Source organism: Camellia sinensis, chromosome 10, assembly GCF_055761805.1.
Source record: "Camellia sinensis isolate YWXY chromosome 10, ASM5576180v1, whole genome shotgun sequence".
Taxonomy (NCBI): domain Eukaryota; kingdom Viridiplantae; phylum Streptophyta; class Magnoliopsida; order Ericales; family Theaceae; genus Camellia; species Camellia sinensis.
In genome coordinates this window covers 68,201,350-68,224,363 of record NC_138970.1, presented here as the reverse complement: position 1 = coordinate 68,224,363, position 23,014 = coordinate 68,201,350, and the positions used below count along the sequence as shown (strand labels likewise).

Here is a 23,014-nt window from a genome sequence, read left to right as displayed (position 1 = left end):
GAGAGAGAGAGAGAGAGAGAGAGAGAGAGAGAGAGAGAGAGAGAGAGAGGAGCTCTTCATTCAGGACAACAACTGGTTGAAAAGGTTTCAAGTTTTTTCCATTAAATTATTCAATGGCTGAGATTAGTTTGTGAGGATTCAATGGTTAAGATATAAGGTGCACATCATGTGCACACTTTGAAGGGTTCACATGGTAACAAGACCTGGAAATCAAAGGTGAAAAAATAGTGAAAAAGAAAAATTCTTTATTTTTTGCAAGAAATATTTGTGTATATTTTGCAAGAAATCGGAAAGCAACTTTCCATGTTACAATGGTTTGTAACAAGGAAAAAAAAAGATTCAAAATTTTCCCTTTCTCACACTTTCCACTACTTCAATCCTAAAGTTTAGGGTTGCTAGGAAAGCTTCCACGCTTAGAGAGAAGATAGTAATTCATGGATTATCTTAACATTAATCCACTTTCAAAAAAGTATGCGGAGGAAATTCATTTTATTAAACATAACCTTCATGTGGATTGAAATTAAAATTAAAATCGTATAACATAGGAAATTCATTTTATTAAACATAAGCTTCATGTCGACTACTTTTTAGCTAAAATTAAAATCATATACTTCAATTCTTTTTAGCTTTTCACACTTTTTTGTTGGTTGGAGTCTCTTCCCCATTATCTTGTCAACTACTCATGCTTAAACAAGGATACAAGTGAAGTTCTAGCACTATTTGATTAGCATTTTTGGAAGTATTTCTATTGTATGTGAACTACGTTCGCTTATATATATGTGTGTGTGTGTGTGTGTGTGTTTAAAAACCAATCAAACAAATGATTTACTTGAGATGGTTATTTAATTCAACTAGAACAACAAGTACTAAACATTACCTAAAACGTTTGAAATAACTATTTGCCCTAACTTACAAATTGGGAGGTCCCAACCACAAGTTATAGTTGCTTCATGTGAATATCACTAAATATGTAACGCCCTCTAAAATATAACATTAAACCCATCCATATAGAGACATGCATTGATACAAAAAAAAGATCCACATTCATCTATTCATCAGAGTATTTCATTACAAAAGTATTACATGTTTATAACAAAAGCAAATGCCCTACGGGCTTTATAGCGACCCCGGTCTTCTCCCATTTGATTATTGTATCCGGACTTAGGTTCCGTAGATTCTGTCATTGTATAACGGTTGTTGTTGTCCCTTATTTCTCATTTGGAATTATAGGATGTGTTGGGCAGGTTTGTTTCAGGTTGGTTGGGTTTAGAAATCAAGTGTTGCTGTCCAGTATTTTGGATCTTCGCTCGAGCGAGGAGTTTGTCGCTCGAGCGAGCTGTTGTTTTTGGTTCTTCGCTCGAGCCGGGGTTTGGTAGCTCGAGCGAAAGTTTGTTTCAGGTTTGGACCTGTAGCTTGGCATTCTTGGCTCGAGCGCGCTTTTATTCGCTCGAGCGAGTTAGTTCGTTCTTCGCTCGAGCAATTGTTCCTTCGCTCGAGCGTATGTCTGGTTACAGACCTGAGGGTTTGAGTTCTTCGCTCGATCGAGCTTTCTTTCGCTCGAGCGAGCTTTTGGCTTGATGGCTCGAGCAAGGCTTCCTTGGCTCGAGCGTAGTTTCTCTGTGTCTGGTCGCTCGAGCGACCAAGTCTTCGCTCGAGCGAGCCTGTCCAGTTTATATACGCAACAGCGGATTTTGATCAGTCTTTTTCACATTCTTTTTGATTCCAAACCCTAGGTCCGACTTTTCTCTCTCCCTATTCACCTTCTCTCTTAGATTTGATCCACTTAGGGTGTATTTCTACCCTAGATCCTTCATTAAAAAGATAGAGGACGGCTTGGGCTTCATTCTAATCTGAACATTTGGTGATTTGGAGCACATTGGAATTTGGGTATTTATCTCTATCTTCTCCATTCGGGTTATTTTCTTTGAGGTAGGGATTTCCTACTCCATTTTATAGGTTTTGTTCTAAGTTTTGGTATTTTGATATGTTGGGAAGACTTGGGTAAATTTTGGGAAAAGAGGGTTAAATTCATGGAATTGGGGAATTTATTGATTAAATGGCATAATTGGGTAGTTGGTATCATTTGTCTATTGAATTGTTGACATGGTTATTTTCAGTTTAGAAATAACTGTTTTGGGCTATCGGTGGAGGATAGTCGTGATTGTTGTAGACATTGCATGTGGATTAGGAATAACTGAAACTAATCACATTGGTTAAATCATTAATTTTGACTATGGCATTGATACAGAAAATACGTGTATTGATTGAGCATTGCATTTGCATACATTGTTTTGTGTGTGGGAGGAGATAGGGGATGTACTCCACGGTTTAGGGGAAGATAGGGGATGGACCTCTAAACCGAATTTTGTTTGGGAGGAGATAGGGGATGGACTCCATTAGCATCACTTTTATGTGTGCTTATTTATATAGAAGTGTTTTATTGATACAGCACTAAAATGTGTATCAATCTGGAAGTATGAAGTGTTTGATATGAGCTTGAGTCTCATTTGTTGTTGATAATGGAAGGATGTGAATATGATATATGTGATTCACTGTTGTAAGTTTTGCCAGGTTCTGAGCCATATGGATAAAATTGGAAAGTAAAACGTATCTTTGGCAATAGTGTCATGAGACTGTAAAATGAAGTAATTGATTATTTTGGTTGACCATCTGTTGAATGCTATTGCTTTATTCATTGCTTATATGTGGTTTAGTATATCTCTACTGGGCTGTGGCTCACCCTTTATGGGAACATCATTTTCAGGTTCAGGCGATAAACTACCTCCAAGGACTTAGCTTGGGAGGGTTTGGCATCTGGATTGAAGAAGATTATCTTTAGTTAATAGTTGATATTTATTTGTACATGTAAACATTCAAGCCTAGGGCTTTTCTTGTATTGAGATTAGAACTCATATTTTTGAATCCAAGTGTTGGCTTGGAAAGATGTAAGCCTGTAGGGCATTTTATTCGATGTTACATGTAATGCTTTATTTAGTAATACTCTGATGAATGAATTAATTAATCGTCTTCTTTAAATAATGCATGTTTATGATATATATATAATAGGTTAATTTTGAGGGCGTTACAACTTGGTATCAGAGCGTACCGGGTTTGAATACTTTGGGTACGTGGGAAGTGATTAGTATCACATTGGGTTCGTCTCGTTTGATAGAGACTTAGTGTAATGTTATATGCTTATGTGATAACATGTTTATGTGATTATGTGGGTATGGAATGTAGTTTCTAGGATGTTGATTGGACCCTTGAGTTTCTAGTAGTCTTGTTGGAAAGGCACTTGATCACTGCTACTTCTGTCACGCCCTAAACTTGCCCCTAAAAGTTTGGGCATGACCTACATAGAAACGGATGCATAACCTGGTATACATATCATATGGGGCCTAAACGGAAGCATTTACCAATATAAATTAACATAAATAAAAGAACTGCATCCATTGAGCGACCACTATCATGCCAGGATCACAGACAGAACATAAGGCAAATAAATATACGGTGACGTGCACCAGAGAGTTAGCTATGTACATATGTATATATACAGACCCAGCCCTTAGAATTGGGCGTAAAACAACATGGACAGGCAAAGGAATTATATATACATCGACCTTAAGCAAACAATCAGAGTGTAAAATCAAAAGTTTAGCAAAAAGGGCTGCCTTCACTTAAGTGCCTGGATACTCTGAGGTTGACAAAAGAGGCACGGATGCCATGGGTTAAAACTGACCTCCAGGTGGAGTGCCTACAGAAACAGACATAAGACAAAGTGAGTCAAGCTCAGTGAACAGTAGTACATAAACAATTTAAAGATTAACTTAATTTACTTACAATGTACACATTTCTCTAATTAGATAAGTAAATGCCAAAATCCTGTGGTTAGTCTGATTCCGTACACATTTCAGGACAGTCTTGTCGGTTCATAACTTCATAGGTTGGCCCTTGGCCTGATGGGTTCACACATTCACAAATTAGCCCTTGGCTTCACTTAGATGCATAACTTCACAAATTGGCCCTCGGCCTTTGTGATTCATAGTTTCACAAGTTACAGATTCATACTTCACAAGTTGGCCCTCGGCCACATAATTTCAGAATTCACAAGTTGGCCCTCGGCCTCATAAGTTCACAAATTCACAAAGTGGCCCTTGGCCTCATAAGTTCACAAATTCACAAAGTGGCCCTCGGCCTCATAAGTTCACAAATTCACAAAGTGGCCCTCGGCCTCATAAGTTCACAAATTCACAAAAAGTGGCCCTCAGCCTCATAAGTTCACAAATTATACCTTTCATATCTTCACAATTTATATCTTTCATAAGTTCACAAGTTATTCCTTTCATATCTTCACAAATTATATCTTTCATAAGTTCACAAGTTATTCCTTTCATATCTTCACAAATTGTATCTTTCATAAGTTCACAAGTTATTCTTTTCATATCTTCACAAATTATATCTTTCGTAATTTCACATAACCGGGTGACCCATAAAGGGACCAAATCGGCTTTAAGCCCAGCTCTTGTATGTATGGACTCAAGAGGTGGTTCGCATTGCAGCACTTAGTTTCGTACTAGGAATCAATAGTTCTTGAAGACTGAACAATTCATATTATGTCATAGCATAAACGAAGTGAATAAACATAACATAATAATGCCAGGTTCATACAAATACCGTTCACAATGGTGCACATAAATTTCCCTTTATGATTCATTACATGTAGCCATAGTCATCTTACATATAACAAAGTATTAATAATAATTATTTACAGAAACACATGTGTCGTTACAGTACTATTCGTGGGGATAGAACAAGTCGCACCGTAACGTGAGTCATATAACAATGTTATTGATATTCGATTCTTTGACATATAAGGAAACCCATGGTTCTGTTCGATTTTCATTTCGTTAATCCATTTTAGGCAGATGTCTATGTCATAAAACATGTATCGAACTAAATAAGGCTGTAGGAGTCCAGGATAGGACATTCAAAATATCATGTTCCCATTAAGCGGGATCTATATTCATAATCCCTTCTTGCTAACCAGTTGCATAATATTAATAATTCTTGTGCGGAGTTATAGGTAATTTACAGGTTATTATACATTAAGGTTAACCATTAACCATAATCAGAATGTAGAGTAGTTTCAGCGTCATACCGAAGTGCACATAATCTTTCAATGTTCTCATCGATCCCTAAACAACATAAATGCTTACAAAGAACAATGCGTTAACAATAAGAATTATTTACGGTAAGTAAACGTATGATTGCAGAACTACTACTCACAGTGATCAGTTCCCGGTGGTAATAGGACGATGTTCTCGTCTCGACCTACAAGTACAGTGCACAACACATAATATGAGATTATACTCGATCATTTACTTATTCTCTTTGATCATTCACTTAATTAGCCATGGTGGTACCAAGCTCATTATTTCTTAATAAGTTATACTCCATGTCACAGAAACAGGAGAAATCAATGGAAAATGGTTTAGGTGAAGAAATGGTATAAAATTAGTTGACAGAAAGTGAACAGTCGTCACTAATTTGGGCATAACTATTTTTTTATTTAGAATTTGGGAGTGAGACTACTTCCATTGAAAACTAGACTTCCGGGGCTTGATTTTAGGCTCAAGAATCACTCAAAACGGAGCCCCGAGGCAAAAGATATGCTCATTCAAAGATGGCTGGACAAAGCTGTCTCCCGCACGTGCGGGAAACAGGGCCGCACGTGCGGCTTTGGGCAGATTGCTATCCGAAAATGGCTGAAACTTTGGGGCTTTTCATTTCCAAAATCAAACCTTAATTACATGTAAATCAAAGTCCAAGACCCTTTAATACATGACCAATTTCACAATATTATTCTCCATCAACCATCATAACCTCAAAATACACAAATATAATGCCTATACTTCTTCAATCAAGAAATTCTAAGGAAATCAAGGTTCCATCAATATGTATACATAAAACCCTAACTCAAATGGGTTCAAAGCTTCCCTTATTATCATGATTTCATGAAATTGATGTCTCAAACATAAGGATTCAAGATAGATGATCATACCTTAGTTCCATCCTTGTCTTTCTCCTAGCTTTCTCCAATTCCTCCCAAGCTTCCCATGGATGATCTTCTTTTTCTTTCTTCACCCCCTTCAAGCATCTTCAAAACCCCATGAGTATTGATTAGAGGATCTTTCCTCTTCTTCCTTCCCTCTCTCTCACGGTTCTCTTCTCTCTCCCCCAAATATTTCATTTGACTTCCAAATGATAAGTTCACCACTCACATAGCATAACCATATATACATATAACCAACATCTAAGCTTTTAACAATAAGAATAGCCAAACACGCCCTTACGAATCGCGAAAAATTAAATTTCAATTACCGTTCCCAGGTGACTCTAAAAATTGTGCTGATCATAAATATGTCCCCTGTTCTGGTTTCTGAAGCCTCTAGGGCCTTCAATTTGCAGTATAAAGTTAACCACCTAAACATGCATTAACGAGTCAGACAAAATAGATTTCCAATTAATTTTCCCCAATAGCTTTAAAAATTCCCATTAAAATACCCAAGTACTCAATTTTGATTTCTGAACCCGTAAAGGTCGGTAATTTCAATTTTACAGTCGTGGCTCAACAAATAATTCCTCAATTTGAACACATATCAATAAATCAAAATGCATTAACACAATAGGCCGTAAAGGTAATCTCTAATACGGATTTTGGGGTCGTTACATCCTCCCCACCTTAAAAAGTTTGGTCCTCCAAACTTGATTCACCCTGCCACAAGTCCAGTTTCGTCTTGGGTACACAACATTTCTCAATTATTTAACAATTCACAATCCTATTTAGACAATTTCAATGGAGTTTGCTCCAAGAGTCACAAGTAATTCATCTTTACTAGCTAATTGGTAACCCAATTAATAAAAATACTCAATATCATCAAAACATCATCTCATTATTCATGAATCTTGTACATTTCAATTTATTACTCACAGAAATGAATTCATTCGAGTATTCGCTTGCATGCAACTCATAAGCTATTAAACATAATTCAAATTCTTTAGGTTCACAACAACCCCCATTATCATAATTCCTCAAAGGTTAAGGTGACATTACTACATACTCACGTTTCAAAGGCATATGCTTCTTACAACAATTAAATCTAGAATAACACATATGTTCTAAATCAACGACTTGGTGACTTCTGTCGTACCTGTTATAAATTATCAGTTCAAATCAAATTTCTAACAGACTCCAAAGAACAGCTCAAATCCCATATCAAGGAATTACATGTTCAGGGTAAATTATTAGTAAAATCAAATGCGGCTCAAACCTTTATGGTTAACGGGCATTAATAGTTCGTATACAAATCTCAGCACTTGGTAATTCCTATAATAGAAGTCACTTAGTGATAAGCTGGTAACCCAAGCTGTACATCATTTCAATAGACATGAATAAGTCGTATAGGCATGTAGTCTCTAGCTTCACAATTGTTCTTTGTATTTTCCATTTCCGAAAACACAACAAAATCATTTCGTTATATGCATTTAAAACCATACATACTAATTCGTAACAAGATCGGAACGATGGGAAGAAGAATCCCAATCAATATCGTTAATTCTTCACAGTATTACTTCTAAATACAGTAGCACAAGGAGAAATCAAGTAGTTATGACTATACCAAAGTAAATAACCTATAGTGTTATAAATTCACGCAAACATACCATTGTAGATACTTGGTCATACCGTCATAAATTCAATCGTACATTAAATACAACTATAACAACCATTATTTTGAGCAAAGGGAGCCACTCAAAACAAAGTCAAAAATCAAATTCAAAATCATGCTTGATTAATCAATCATAACCATAAGGTCATAGATTCCCTTAAGTTTACAGTATTCACATCCATCCAGATTCCATATTGGCTTGAAATTCAACAATTTAGCGACGAAATAATTTGACCACTTAATATCAGAGTTAGAACACTTAGCCAGATCAGTTTAATAAAATAAGAAATCAATTCGGAATCACGTCGCACATATTATACAAATCAATATAAGTACACCGGAGGAGGTAAATGTCCAGTACATACCGTTAACTCGCCATCAATATAGAATATGCCCATGCCCACTCTTTTATTTTATTTTATTTATTTATTTATTTTTTTTTTTTAAGTTCACAGTGTCGTGCAGAACAATTGCAATATCTAACATTTGCACATTTACGCAGAAGTATATCACAGAAACAATTTCTCAATCTTAAGTCATTAGTATACAGAAACAGAATTTTTAATTCTTACTGTAACTTATCCGTTTATCAATCATTTAGTTTGATCTCGAAGTAGTCCATAACTGTCTATCTTGTTACAAGTCTCATGTAAACAGACACGTAATGTTGGTAAGGTCCTCCATGTTGTTCAACCATTCTTTATAAGAAATCCTGATTACGGATTACAGTTTACACATGACAAAATAGATTACGGATAACAGAGTTAGCTTTCAGATTTCAACTTCAAATTTCAAATTATAGATTCCAGATCGCAGGTTTCCATAAACAAATTACACAATTCTAACAGGGGTCATCATATGCCTAACTTCTTCTTACAGCCAATCGTACTCAGCACAATTTCAGTTAGCACACAAACACATTTTATCAAAATACTCATGTGTAGTAATTGCTCGAAATCACAGATCTAAACATTGTTGTGGCAAAGAGGACTATATCATTTTCTTTAGTCTTAGAAATATTCTATACTTAGAGTTTAATCACTTCACCTAAACAGATGGTAAGTAACTTCCAATCCACAAATAACAACCGATACCTTACATCTTATTTAATCATTGACAAATGAATGGTCTTACCGATCAGCTCGAACCCTTACCACACTTCTGCAGTGTAATTTTGTTGATTTAATCGCATCTGCATGTCTTATTATGTTCTACATAACAATCATTCACAATATACACAAAGAATATATAATGGACATGGGTTATAATCGTTAGCGTTAACAGAGTACATTTAACGTTGCTATCAATTTTTCCATTTTCATTCAAAATGTCATGCATGATGCCTAAGTCTTTTCTAGACACCCTAAGGCTCAATGGACTCGTGTGTGAGATAGCAACTTGTGCTCCGATACCACTTGTCACGCCCTAAACTTGCCCCTAAAAGTTTGGGCATGACCTACATAGAAACGGACGCATAACCTGGTATACATATCATATGGGGCCTGAACGGAAGCATTTACCAATATAAATTAACATAAATAAAAGAACTGCATCCATTGAGCGACCACTATCATGCCAGGATCACTGACAGAACATAAGGCAAATAAACATACAGTGACGTGCACCAGAGAGTTAGCTATGTACATATGTATATATACAGACCCAGCCCTTAGAATTGGGCGTAAAACAACATGGACAGGCAAAGGAATTATATATACATCGACCTTAAGCAAACAATCAGAGTGTAAAATCAAAAGTTTAGCAAAAAGGGCTGCCTTCACTTAAGTGCCTGGATACTCTGAGGTTGACAAAAGAGGCACGGATGCCATGGGTTAAAACTGACCTCCAGGTGGAGTGCCTACAGAAACAGACATAAGACAAAGTGAGTCAAGCTCAGTGAACAGTAGTACATAAACAATTTAAAGATTAACTTAATTTACTTACAATGTACACATTTCTCTAATTAGATAAGTAAATGCAAAAATCCTGTGGTTAGTCTGATTCCGTACACATTTCAGGACAGTCTTGTCGGTTCATAACTTCATAGGTTGGCCCTTGGCCTGATGGGTTCACACATTCACAAATTAGCCCTTGGCTTCACTTAGATGCATAACTTCACAAATTGGCCCTCGGCCTTTGTGATTCATAGTTTCACAAGTTACAGATTCATACTTCACAAGTTGGCCCTCGGCCACATAATTTCAGAATTCACAAGTTGGCCCTCGGCCTCATAAGTTCACAAATTCACAAAGTGGCCCTCGGCCTCATAAGTTCACAAATTCACAAAGTGGCCCTCGGCCTCATAAGTTCACAAATTCACAAAAAGTGGCCCTCGGCCTCATAAGTTCACAAATTATACCTTTCATATCTTCACAATTTATATCTTTCATAAGTTCACAAGTTATTCCTTTCATATCTTCACAAATTATATCTTTCATAAGTTCACAAGTTATTCCTTTCATATCTTCACAAATTATATCTTTCATAAGTTCACAAGTTATTCTTTTCATATCTTCACAAATTATATCTTTCGTAATTTCACATAACCGGGTGACCCATAAAGGGACCAAATCGGCTTTAAGCCCAGCTCTTGTATGTATGGACTCAAGAGGTGGTTCGCATTGCAGCACTTAGTTTCGTACTAGGAATCAATAGTTCTTGAAGACTGAACAATTCATATTATGTCATAGCATAAACGAAGTGAATAAACATAACATAATAATGCCAGGTTCATACAAATACCGTTCACAATGGTGCACATAAATTTCCCTTTATGATTCATTACATGTAGCCATAGTCATCTTACATATAACAAAGTATTAATAATAATTATTTACAGAAACACATGTGTCGTTACAGTACTATTCGTGGGGATAGAACAAGTCGCACCGTAACGTGAGTCATATAACAATGTTATTGATATTCGATTCTTTGACATATAAGGAAACCCATGGTTCTGTTCGATTTTCATTTCGTTAATCCATTTTAGGCAGATGTCTATGTCATAAAACATGTATCGAACTAAATAAGGCTGTAGGAGTCCAGGATAGGACATTCAAAATATCATGTTCCCATTAAGCGGGATCTATATTCATAATCCCTTCTTGCTAACCAGTTGCATAATATTAATAATTCTTGTGCGGAGTTATAGGTAATTTACAGGTTATTATACATTAAGGTTAACCATTAACCATAATCAGAATGTAGAGTAGTTTCAGCGTCATACCGAAGTGCACATAATCTTTCAATGTTCTCATCGATCCCTAAACAACATAAATGCTTACAAAGAACAATGCGTTAACAATAAGAATTATTTACGGTAAGTAAACGTACGATTGCAGAACTACTACTCACAGTGATCAGTTCCCGGTGGTAATAGGACGATGTTCTCGCCTCGACCTACAAGTACAGTGCACAACACATAATATGAGATTATACTCGATCATTTACTTATTCTCTTTGATCATTCACTTAATTAGCCATGGTGGTACCAAGCTCATTATTTCTTAATAAGTTATACTCCATGTCACAGAAACAGGAGAAATCAATGGAAAATGGTTTAGGTGAAGAAATGGTATAAAATTAGTTGACAGAAAGTGAACAGTAGTCACTAATTTGGGCATAACTATTTTTTTATTTAGAATTTGGGAGTGAGACCACTTCCATTGAAAACTAGACTTCCGGGGCTTGATTTTAGGCTCAAGAATCACTCAAAACGGAGCCCCGAGGCAAAAGATATGCTCATTCAAAGATGGCTGGACAAAGCTGTCTCCCGCACGTGCGGGAAACAGGGCCGCACGTGCGGCTCTGGGCAGATTGCTGTCCGAAAATGGCTGAAACTTTGGGGCTTTTCATTTCCAAAATCAAACCTTAATTACATGTAAATCAAAGTCCAAAACCCTTTAATACATGACCAATTTCACAATATTATTCTCCATCAACCATCATAACCTCAAAATACACAAATATAATGCCTATACTTCTTCAATCAAGAAATTCTAAGGAAATCAAGGTTCCATCAATATGTATACATAAAACCCTAACTCAAATGGGTTCAAAGCTTCCCTTATTATCATGATTTCATGAAATTGATGTCTCAAACATAAGGATTCAAGATAGATGATCATACCTTAGTTCCATCCTTGTCTTTCTCCTAGCTTTCTCCAATTCCTCCCAAGCTTCCCATGGATGATCTTCTTTTTCTTTCTTCACCCCCTTCAAGCATCTTCAAAACCCCATGAGTATTGATTAGAGGAGCTTTCCTCTTCTTCCTTCCCTCTCTCTCACGGTTCTCTTCTCTCTCCCCCAAATATTTCATTTGACTTCCAAATGATAAGTTCACCACTCACATAGCATAACCATATATACATATAACCAACATCTAAGCTTTTAACAATAAGAATAGCCAAACACGCCCTTACGAATCGCGAAAAATTAAATTTCAATTACAGTTCCCAGGTGACTCTAAAAATTGTGTTGATCATAAATATGTCCCCTGTTCTGGTTTCTGAAACCTCTAGGGCCTTCAATTTGCAGTATAAAGTTAACCACCTAAACATGCATTAACGAGTCAGACAAAATAGATTTCCAATTAATTTTCCCCAATAGCTTTAAAAATTCCCATTAAAATACCCAAGTACTCAATTTTGATTTCTGAACCCGTAAAGGTCGGTAATTTCAATTTTACAGTCGTGGCTCGACAAATAATTCCTCAATTTGAACACATATCAATAAATCAAAATGCATTAACACAATAGGCCGTAAAGGTAATCTCTAATACGGATTTTGGGGTCGTTACATCCTCCCCACCTTAAAAAGTTTGGTCCTCCAAACTTGATTCACCCTGCCACAAGTCCAGTTTCGTCTTGGGTACACAACATTTCTCAATTATTTAACAATTCACAATCCTATTTAGTCAATTTCAATGGAGTTTGCTCCAAGAGTCACAAGTAATCCATCTTTACTAGCTAATTGGTAACCCAATTAATAAAAATACTCAATATCATCAAAACATCATCTCATTATTCATGAATCTTGTACATTTCAATTTATTACTCACAGAAATGAATTCATTCGAGTATTCGCTTGCATGCAACTCATAAGCTATTAAACATAATTCAAATTCTTTAGGTTCACAACAACCCCCATTATCATAATTCCTCAAAGGTTAAGGAGACATTACTACATACTCACGTTTCAAAGGCATATGCTTCTTACAACAATTAAATCTGGAATAACACATATGTTCTAAATCAACGACTTGGTGACTTCTGTCGTACCTGTTATAAATTATCAGTTCAAATCAAATTTCTAACAGACTCCAAAGAACAGCTCAAATCCCATATCAAGGAATTACATGTTCAGGGTAAATTATTAGTAAAATCAAATGCGGCTCAAACCTTTATGGTTAACGGGCATTAATAGTTCGTATACAAATCTCAGCACTTGGTAATTCCTATAATAGAAGTCACTTAGTGATAAGATGGTAACCCAAGCTGTACATCATTTCAATAGACATGAATAAGTCGTATAGGCATGTAGTCTCTAGCTTCACAATTGTTCTTTGTATTTTCCATTTCCGAAAACACAACAAAATCATTTCGTTATATGCATTTAAAACCATACATACTAATTCGTAACAAGATCGGAACGATGGGAAGAAGAATCCCAATCAATATCGTTAATTCTTCACAGTATTACTTCTAAATACAGTAGCACAAGGAGAAATCAAGTAGTTATGACTATACCAAAGTAAATAACCTATAGTGTTATAAATTCACGCAAACATACCATTGTAGATACTTGGTCATACCGTCATAAATTCAATCGTACATTAAATACAACTATAACAACCATTATTTTGAGCAAAGGGAGCCACTCAAAACAAAGTCAAAAATCAAATTCAAAATCATGCTTGATTAATCAATCATAACCATAAGGTCATAGATTCCCTTAAGTTTACAGTATTCACATCCATCCAGATTCCATATTGGCTTGAAATTCAACAATTTAGCGACGAAATAATTTGACCACTTAATATCAGAGTTAGAACACTTAGCCAGATCAGTTTAATAAAATAAGAAATCAATTCGGAATCACGTCGCACATATTATACAAATCAATATAAGTACACCGGAGGAGGTAAATGTCCAGTACATACCGTTAACTCGCCATCAATATAGAATATGCCCATGCCCACTCGTTTTCTTTTTTTTTTTTTTTTTTTTTTTTTTTTTTTTTAAGTTCACAGTGTCGTGCAGAACAATTGCAATATCTAACATTTGCACATTTACGCAGAAGTATATCACAGAAATAATTTCTCAATCTTAAGTCATTAGTATACAGAAACAGAATTTTTAATTCTTACTGTAACTTATCCGTTTATCAATCATTTAGTTTGATCTCGAAGTAGTCCATAACTGTCTATCTTGTTACAAGTCTCATGTAAACAGACACGTAATGTTGGTAAGGTCCTCCATGTTGTTCAACCATTCTTTATAAGAAATCCTGATTACGGATTACAGTTTACACATGACAAAATAGATTACGGATAACAGAGTTAGCTTTCAGATTTCAACTTCAAATTTCAAATTACAGATTCCAGATCGCAGGTTTCCATAAGCAAATTACACAATTCTAACAGGGGTCATCATATGCCTAACTTCTTCTTACAGCCAATCGTACTCAGCACAATTTCAGTTAGCACACAAACACATTTTATCAAAATACTCATGTGTAGTAATTGCTCGAAATCACAGATCTAAACATTGTTGTGGCAAAGAGGACTATATCATTTTCTTTAGTCTTAGAAATATTCTATACTTAGAGTTTAATCACTTCACCTAAACAGATGGTAAGTAACTTCCAATCCACAAATAACGACCGATACCTTACATCTTATTTAATCATTGACAAATGAATGGTCTTACCGATCAGCTCGAACCCTTACCACGCTTCTGCAGTGTAATTTTGTTGATTTAATCGCATCTGCATGTCTTATTATGTTCTACATAACAATCATTCACAATATACACAAAGAATATATAATGGACATGGGTTATAATCGTTAGCGTTAACAGAGTACATTTAACGTTGCTATCAATTTTTCCATTTTCATTCAAAATGTCATGCATGATGCCTAAGTCTTTTCTAGACACCCTAAGGCTCAATGGACTCGTGTGTGAGATAGCAACTCGTGCTCTGATACCACTTGTCACGCCCTAAACTTGCCCCTAAAAGTTTGGGCATGACCTACACAGAAACGGACGCATAACCTGGTATACATATCATATGGGGCCTGAACGGAAGCATTTACCAATATAAATTAACATAAATAAAAGAACTGCATCCATTGAGCGACCACTATCATGCCAGGATCACAGACAGAACATAAGGCAAATAAACATACAGTGACGTGCACCAGAGAGTTAGCTATGTACATATGTATATATACAGACCCAGCCCTTAGAATTGGGCGTAAAACAACATGGACAGGCAAAGGAATTATATATACATCGACCTTAAGCAAACAATCAGAGTGTAAAATCAAAAGTTTAGCAAAAAGGGCTGCCTTCACTTAAGTGCCTGGATACTCTGAGGTTGACAAAAGAGGCACGGATGCCATGGGTTAAAACTGACCTCCAGGTGGAGTGCCTACAGAAACAGACATAAGACAAAGTGAGTCAAGCTCAGTGAACAGTAGTACATAAACAATTTAAAGATTAACTTAATTTACTTACAATGTACACATTTCTCTAATTAGATAAGTAAATGCAAAAATCCTGTGGTTAGTCTGATTCCGTACACATTTCAGGACAGTCTTGTCGGTTCATAACTTCATAGGTTGGCCCTTGGCCTGATGGGTTCACACATTCACAAATTAGCCCTTGGCTTCACTTAGATGCATAACTTCACAAATTGGCCCTCGGCCTTTGTGATTCATAGTTTCACAAGTTACAGATTCATACTTCACAAGTTGGCCCTCGGCCACATAATTTCAGAATTCACAAGTTGGCCCTCGGCCTCATAAGTTCACAAATTCACAAAGTGGCCCTCGGCCTCATAAGTTCACAAATTCACAAAGTGGCCCTCGGCCTCATAAGTTCACAAATTCACAAAAAGTGGCCCTCGGCCTCATAAGTTCACAAATTATACCTTTCATATCTTCACAATTTATATCTTTCATAAGTTCACAAGTTATTCCTTTCATATCTTCACAAATTATATCTTTTATAAGTTCACAAGTTATTCCTTTCATATCTTCACAAATTATATCTTTCATAAGTTCACAAGTTATTCTTTTCATATCTTCACAAATTATATCTTTCGTAATTTCACATAACCGGGTGACCCATAAAGGGACCAAATCGGCTTTAAGCCCAGCTCTTGTATGTATGGACTCAAGAGGTGGTTCGCATTGCAGCACTTAGTTTCGTACTAGGAATCAATAGTTCTTGAAGACTGAACAATTCATATTATGTCATAGCATAAACGAAGTGAATAAACATAACATAATAATGCCAGGTTCATACAAATACCGTTCACAATGGTGCACATAAATTTCCCTTTATGATTCATTACATGTAGCCATAGTCATCTTACATATAACAAAGTATTAATAATAATTATTTACAGAAACACATGTGTCGTTACAGTACTATTCGTGGGGATAGAACAAGTCGCACCGTAACGTGAGTCATATAACAATGTTATTGATATTCGATTCTTTGACATATAAGGAAACCCATGGTTCTGTTCGATTTTCATTTCGTTAATCCATTTTAGGCAGATGTCTATGTCATAAAACATGTATCGAACTAAATAAGGCTGTAGGAGTCCAGGATAGGACATTCAAAATATCATGTTCCCATTAAGCGGGATCTATATTCATAATCCCTTCTTGCTAACCAGTTGCATAATATTAATAATTCTTGTGCGGAGTTATAGGTAATTTATAGGTTATTATACATTAAGGTTAACCATTAACCATAATCAGAATGTAGAGTAGTTTCAGCGTCATACCGAAGTGCACATAATCTTTCAATGTTCTCATCGATCCCTAAACAACATAAATGCTTACAAAGAACAATGCGTTAACAATAAGAATTATTTACGGTAAGTAAACGTACGATTGCAGAACTACTACTCACAGTGATCAGTTCCCGGTGGTAATAGGACGATGTTCTCGTCTCGACCTACAAGTACAGTGCACAACACATAATATGAGATTATACTCGATCATTTACTTATTCTCTTTGATCATTCACTTAATTAGCCATGGTGGTACCAAGCTCATTATTTCTTAATAAGTTATACTCCATGTCACAGAAACAGGAGAAATCAATGGAAAATGGTTTAGGTGAAGAAATGGTATAAAATTAGTTGACAGAAAGTGAACAGTAGTCACTAATTTGGGCATAACTATTTTTTTATTTAGAATTTGGGAGTGAGACCACTTCCATTGAAAACTAGACTTCCGGGGCTTGATTTTAGGCTCAAGAATCACTCAAAACGGAGCCCCGAGGCAAAAGATATGCTCATTCAAAGATGGCTGGACAAAGCTGTCTCCCGCACGTGCGGGAAACAGGGCCGCACGTGCGGCTCTGGGCAGATTGCTGTCCGAAAATGGCTGAAACTTTGGGGCTTTTCATTTCCAAAATCAAACCTTAATTACATGTAAATCAAAGTCCAAAACCCTTTAATACATGACCAATTTCACAATATTATTCTCCATCAACCATCATAACCTCAAAATACACAAATATAATGCCTATACTTCTTCAATCAAGAAATTCTAAGGAAATCAAGGTTCCATCAATATGTATACATAAAACCCTAACTCAAATGGGTTCAAAGCTTCCCTTATTATCATGATTTCATGAAATTGATGTCTCAAACATAAGGATTCAAGATAGATGATCATACCTTAGTTCCATCCTTGTCTTTCTCCTAGCTTTCTCCAATTCCTCCCAAGCTTCCCATGGATGATCTTCTTTTTCTTTCTTCACCCCCTTCAAGCATCTTCAAAACCCCATGAGTATTGATTAGAGGAGCTTTCCTCTTCTTCCTTCCCTCTCTCTCACGGTTCTCTTCTCTCTCCCCCAAATATTTCATTTGACTTCCAAATGATAAGTTCACCACTCACATAGCATAACCATATATACATATAACCAACATCTAAGCTTTTAACAATAAGAATAGCCAAACACGCCCTTACGAATCGCGAAAAATTAAATTTCAATTACAGTTCCCAGGTGACTCTAAAAATTGTGTTGATCATAAATATGTCCCCTGTTCTGGTTTCTGAAACCTCTAGGGCCTTCAATTTGCAGTATAAAGTTAACCACCTAAACATGCATTAACGAGTCAGACAAAATAGATTTTCAATTAATTTTCCCCAATAGCTTTAAAAATTCCCATTAAAATACCCAAGTACTCAATTTTGATTTCTGAACCCGTAAAGGTCGGTAATTTCAATTTTACAGTCGTGGCTCGACAAATAATTCCTCAATTTGAACACATATCAATAAATCAAAATGCATTAACACAATAGGCCGTAAAGGTAATCTCTAATACGGATTTTGGGGTCGTTACAACTTCCAACCGGAACTATAGTAACGCATTGGGACTATCCTCATCCGGGAATGAAATTCGTAGGTGCTTATGTGATTGTGTGCTTACGTGAAATGAATTATTGTTGTCCATTGCATTAGGACGCGAGTGTTTTGCTTCGGCACATTTATTAATGTGCTAATGTCTTTGTTTCCTTTATTAGGATGTCAGGACGAGGACGAGGACGCGGTAGGCGTGGTAGGCCGGGCAGGCAGGAGGTGCCTGTGCCAGAGGAGATTCCGGCAGTTGAAGAGGGAATTGGCCAGGCCAATGTGGTCGAGCCAGTAGGCCAGCAGGCTATGGGCGCTCTAGCCCGAGAGATAGCAGGGGCATTCAGGGAGTCAGTAGGCATTCTCAGAGCTGAGAATCAAGCTCAGGCTTGTATTGCGGATGCAGGACCTTCCTTTCTGAAGAGGGAGTTCTTCCGATCTAACCCGGATGAATTTGTGGGTGATCCTAAAGAGCCGCTTAAGGCAGATGAATGGCTCGAACAGACAACGAAGACGTTTGAGATGCTTGGCATCGAAGACGAGGGGTTGAAAGTGATCTTGGCATCTTTCCAGTTGAAGGGGGATGCAGGTCAGTGGTGGAAGTTTATTAAGGGGCGTATAGGAGGTACATGGGAGGCTTTTGTGAATGCTTTCCAGGAGAAATTCTTATCTCCAGCAGTCAGGGAGAAGCTGCGAGACCAGTTTTGTCAGCTTAAGCAGGCGAGTTCTTCAGTGGCCGAATTCGAGGCTGCATTTACTAGTTTGTCCAGGTTTGCACCTGAGTTGGTGGCGTCTGAGGAACGCCGTTGTATTGAGTTTGAGAAGAAGTTGAGGCGTGGCCTCAAGCTAAGAGTTGGGGGAACTATGATTCGGGAGTATGGGCGTATGGTTGATGCTGCAGCCCACATGGAAATCATGATGCAGGAGGAGGAGGAAGGGCAGAAGGGCTCCAAGAGGAGTCAGGATGGTCAGAATGATGGTAGGAGACAGAAGGGTTTTAATCCCCAACAGTCTCAAGGTAGTTTTTATAGATCGACTTTTCCTGTACCGAGTGTTAGTTCGGGGAAAGGCAGTCAGGGAGACATTACCTGTTTCAAGTGTGGCCAGCTGGGCCACAAGTCTCCAGTTTGTCCTCAGAGGGGAGGAGTTCAGAGAGCAGCATCTTCTTCGGCTCGATCTCAGAGCCAGGGTCAGGGTAGAGGTCAGCCACTCTCGTGTTATCAGTGTGGTCAACCAGGGCATATGAAGAGGTATTGCCCACAGTTGGGTGGCACACCGGGTGCATCTGGTTTGAGGCCGATTCAGGGTCAGCAGCCAGCTCAGTCGGGTCAGGCCTCGAGGGCCAATCAGGGGGCTTCATCGTCTCAGTCGGTGCAGCAATCTTATACTCCTAGGGTTGAGCAGGTTGATCAGAGGTCGTCTGGGCGCGTATATGCTGTTACCGCGCAGGATCTTGTGCCAGCACCATCAGTTGTGAGAGGTACCTTCTTGTTTTGCAACTCGGTTGCTAATGTTTTGATTGATACAGGTGCATCTCATTCCTTTGTGTCTGCTGCATTTGCATCTGTTTTGGAGTTGGAGTTAGCACAGTTAGCATCTCCTATTTGTGTAGTGTCACCTCTTGGGGGTGAATTGATCTTGAAACAAGGTGTTAGGGGTTGTGATATAGAGGTTGATTATCATAGAATCCCATTTTCCTTTGTAGTTATGCCTATGAGGGGTTTTGATGTTATTTTGGGTATGGACTGGTTATCGTCATACCGGGCAGTTATTGATTGCTACCGCCAGAGGGTCACTTGTTGTACTGTGAGCGGAGAGTATTTTCATTTTCTGGGGGACCGGGTTGGTGATGTGTTGCCACCGGGGTATGTTCCGCGAGGACGGAGTGAGCTTAGTGGTCTACTTGCTAACCTTTCGATTAGTGAGGATGTTGAGACTCAGATGGAGTTGCCAAGGGTGGTTTGTGAGTACTCGGATGTCTTTCCCGAGGATCTTGTTGGTTTGCCACCGCATCGAGAGACTGAGTTCTCTATTGACCTGGTGCCCGGCACGGAGCCGATTTCTATGGAACCTTATCGTTTTGCCCCAGCCGAGTTAGTTGAGTTGAAGATTCAGCTCCAGGAGTTGCTAGACAAGGGTTTTATACGTCCTAGTGTTTCGCCGTGGAGAGCACCAGCCCTCTTTGTTAAAAAGAAAGGTGGTGTTTTGAGACTTTGTATAGATTACCGGAAATTGAACCGGGCTACGGTTAAGAATAAGTACCCTATGCCTCGTATAGATGATCTGTTTGACCAGTTGAAGGGTTCCCGTTGTTTCTCTAAAATAGACTTGAGATCAGGTTACCACCAGTTGAGGGTCAGGGAAGAGGATATTCCGAAGACGGCATTCCGTACGCGGTATGGCCATTATGAGTTTCTGGTGATGCCATTTGGACTCACCAATGCACCGGCAGTCTTTATGGACTTGATGAACCGGATCTTCCGGGAATTCTTGGATCGGTTTGCAGTCGTTTTTGTGGACGACATCCTTATCTATTCGCCTTCTGAGGAGGAGCATGAGTCACACTTGAGGGTGGTGCTTGAGTTACTTAGAGCTCATAGGCTGTATGCCAAGTTTGGGAAGTGTGAGTTCTGGCTGAGGGAAGTCAAATTCTTAGGCCATGTAGTATCTGGTGACGGAGTGTCTGTTGATAACTCCAAGGTAGAGGCAGTGCAGGATTGGGCACAGCCTAAGAGTGTATTTGAGATCCGCAGTTTTCTGGGATTAGCTGGGTATTACCGTTGGTTTGTGAAAGATTTCTCCAGATTAGCATCACCGTTGACTAGACTGACTCGGAAGGGAGTCAAATTTGTATGGAGTGAGACTTGTGAAAAGTCGTTTCAGGAATTGAAAGTTAGACTGACTACCGCTCCAGTATTGATTATTCCAGAGAGAGGGTTGGGTTATACGGTCTATTGTGACGCCTCACGAGAGGGTCTGGGTTGTGTGTTAATGCAAGAGGGGAAAGTAGTTGCCTATGGCTCACGTCAGTTGAAAATTCACGAGCAGAATTACCCTACACATGATCTAGAGTTAGCAGCTGTGATATTTGCCTTGAAGATTTGGAGGCATTATCTTTATGGTGAGAGGTTCGAGGTGTTCTCGGATCATAAGAGTTTGAAGTATTTGTTTACACAGAAAGACTTGAACTTGAGGCAGAGGAGGTGGATGGAGTTCATAGAGGATTATGACTTTGAGTTGCATTATCATCCGGGAAAGGCCAATGTGGTGGCCGATGCCCTTAGTAGGAAACCTGTTGGCGACATAGCTAGTATAGCCATTCGAGAATGGGAGATGTTGGGTGCACTTGGGGAGTTTGATTTATTTCTGGGCGAATCCGTTGAGGCTGCGGCCTTGTTTTCTGTTGTTGTTCAGCCTACGCTTGTGACTCAAGTGTTTGAGGCTCAAGTGTTTGAGGCTCAGAGAGGTGACCTTGAGGTAGAATCTCTCCGTGAGAAGATTTCCGGTGGAAAGGTTGAGAAAGGTTTGACGGTGTATCCCGACCTCAGTGTGAGATACCGAGACCGTCTGTTTGTGCCGGAGTCTTGCCGAGAGGAAGTACTCCGAGAGTTCCACCATTCACGCCTTGCGGTGCATCCGGGAGGCACTAAGATGTATCGGGATTTGGGTCGCCAGTTTTGGTGGCAGGGTATGAAGAGAGATGTGGCAGCTTTCGTATCTAAGTGCCTTACTTGCCAACAAGTGAAGGCCGAGCATCAGAGGCCAGCGGGTTTGTTGCAACCCTTGCCTATTGCCGAGTGGAAGTGGGAGCATGTCACTATGGATTTCGTTGTAGGTCTTCCGAGGACTCAGCGGGGTAGTGATGCTATATGGGTGGTTGTAGACCGGTTGACTAAGTCGGCGCACTTTATTCCTATGCGCGTAAGAGATACGGTAGATCATCTTGCCGACTTGTATATTCGGGACATAGTGAGATTGCACGGGGTCCCAGTGACGATCGTCTCAGATAGAGATCCTCGTTTTACTGCCAGGTTGTGGCAGAGTTTGCAGAGTGCCTTAGGCACTAAGTTGACCTTTAGCACGGCTTATCATCCTCAGACTGATGGACAGTCCGAGCGTACTATTCAGATACTTGAGGATATGCTTCGGGGTTGTGTTCTAGACTTTAGTGGGTCGTGGGAGAGGCACTTGCCGTTGGTGGAGTTTGCCTACAATAACAGTTTCCAGTCTAGTATCGGGATGGCACCATTTGAGGCCTTGTATGGCCGACCGTGTAGATCTCCTGTGTGTTGGGCCGAGGTGGGTGATGCACCTCTGTTGGGTCCAGAGTTGGTGAGAGAAACGACGGAGAAAGTTGAGCTTATCCGTAAGAGGCTTGTTACAGCACAGAGTCGTCAGAAATCGTATGCCGACCGTAGGAGGAGACCTTTGGTGTTTGAGGTGGGTGATCATGTCTTTCTGAAGATATCACCTAGGCGGGGTTTGATGAGGTTTGGGAAGAGTGGGAAGTTGTCCCCTCGGTTTATTGGTCCGTTTGAGATCCTTGAGAGGATTGGCGAGGCTGCTTATCGTTTAGCTTTGCCGCCGCAGTTGCCTGGAGTACATGACGTGTTTCATGTGAGTATGCTTCGGAAGTATGAGCCGGATCCATCACATGTGTTGGATTGGACCGATTTAGTGGTTGAT

At 38.7% G+C, this 23,014-nt stretch overlaps 2 long non-coding RNA genes across 3 annotated transcripts; both read right to left on the bottom strand.

Moving 5' to 3' along the window:
• Nucleotides 1-3,527: 3,527 nt before the first annotated feature.
• On the bottom strand, nucleotides 3,528-6,161 carry LOC145801647 (uncharacterized). Its single transcript, XR_014343277.1, has 3 exons — nucleotides 6,062-6,161; nucleotides 5,287-5,331; nucleotides 3,528-3,754 (listed from the first exon to the last, which is right to left on the bottom strand). It is a non-coding gene; the product is annotated as an uncharacterized LOC145801647 (long non-coding RNA).
• An 8,516-nt stretch (nucleotides 6,162-14,677) lies between these two features.
• LOC145801646 (uncharacterized) lies at nucleotides 14,678-17,845 on the bottom strand. Of its 2 annotated transcripts, none has more exons than XR_014343275.1 (3): nucleotides 17,652-17,845; nucleotides 16,749-16,921; nucleotides 14,678-15,380 (listed from the first exon to the last, which is right to left on the bottom strand). It is a non-coding gene; the product is annotated as an uncharacterized LOC145801646 (long non-coding RNA). The 2 variants fall into 2 exon arrangements; XR_014343276.1 differs by having other exon boundaries at nucleotides 14,679-15,380; nucleotides 16,877-16,921.
• Nucleotides 17,846-23,014: the final 5,169 nt, after the last annotated feature.